Raw genomic sequence first — 1,240 nt, 5'->3', positions numbered from 1 at the left:
CTCCCAGCGGGGTGGGATCACTCACTCTGGGCAATATGTTGGGATTCTGATTCTATGCATCTCACTTTTCCAAAAGTCTGAGATGGCTTCAATATATAAAGCATTGCGTTTTATAAAAAGCAGCGGAACGAAAAATGGGGCTGCTCGCTTACCACCAGGTCAGCAGTTCAAAGCCACCAGTTGCTTCTTGGGAAAATGATGAAGTTTTCAACTCCCGTAAGGAGTTAATAGTCCCAGAAACCTACAGAGGCGTTCTGCTCGGTCCTATAGGGCCACTGAGTCAGAACCGACTCGGTGGCAGCGAGGGTTCATTTTGAAGATGACACGGAATTATGTTGGCCGTTACCATTCAATGTGGATTAAACACTGACCTGAGAGGACGAAACCAGAGCCCTCGAGCCATCTCTGACTCAGGCCCCCCTGTGTGTCCACATAGAGCAGTGCTCCAGGCCAGACACCCCAGTGTGGCTTCTGCTGCCTCTTGGCTCTGCCCCGGGAGGAAAAGTGTTCCCTCTGTGCCCCCCAATGCCCTTTGCCCAGTGGGGCGGCAGACCCAGTCCCCCAAGCAGCATGGCAAAGGGCGCTTCCCTCGGCCCCCGGTGCTTTCCAACACTGGCTTTTCCAGGGAAGCTTCAGAGAACCTCCCTGCCTCACGCAGAAACTCCTGATATGGGGGATCCCATGGGCCTGGCGCCAACCCCTTACACCCCTTGCTGGACCCATCCAGTTTTCCTGTGGACCTTTGCCTCGATGGGGAGACTCTGGGGAGGAAAGGGGGCTCACCTGACAGTGCCCCCAAGAAAGAGGACTTAAAAAAATCCACCCCTGGGACCTTCGCTGTCCTTTTTTTGTTGTGCTTTTAAAATTTCGCCTTGTGTTTGGGCCTAGTCTCCTTCCCAGACCTGCTCAGGTGCGGATCTTTGCATCCACTCACAGATTAAGTACGTGCTCTTGTCGAAGGCGTGTCCCTTAAGAAGGTGTGTGTGCTATGCATCTCGTGCTGTTAATTTTTCACTCAGCAGGCTTATAAGCACTTCCTAGTCTGGCTTCTAACTGCTGCAGTGAGCTTTAAATCGATGAAGGGTAATATCTGTGCCATAATCCATTATTAATCAATTCCATGGCAATGGGCTAGGACATGGCCTACAGACTCTGGGTGATACCAATAGTAATGGATGCATTCAGCTACTAACCAAAAGGTGGGAGGTTCGAGTTGACCCGCGGGTACTTTGGAAGCCAG

Source organism: Echinops telfairi, unplaced genomic scaffold, assembly GCF_000313985.2.
Source record: "Echinops telfairi isolate 266 unplaced genomic scaffold, ASM31398v2 ScPeMD7_3;HRSCAF=10, whole genome shotgun sequence".
In the NCBI taxonomy this organism is placed as follows: Eukaryota; Metazoa; Chordata; class Mammalia; order Afrosoricida; family Tenrecidae; genus Echinops; species Echinops telfairi.
The sequence above is the reverse complement of the archived record's forward strand: the minus strand, read 5'-3'. Positions refer to the sequence as shown.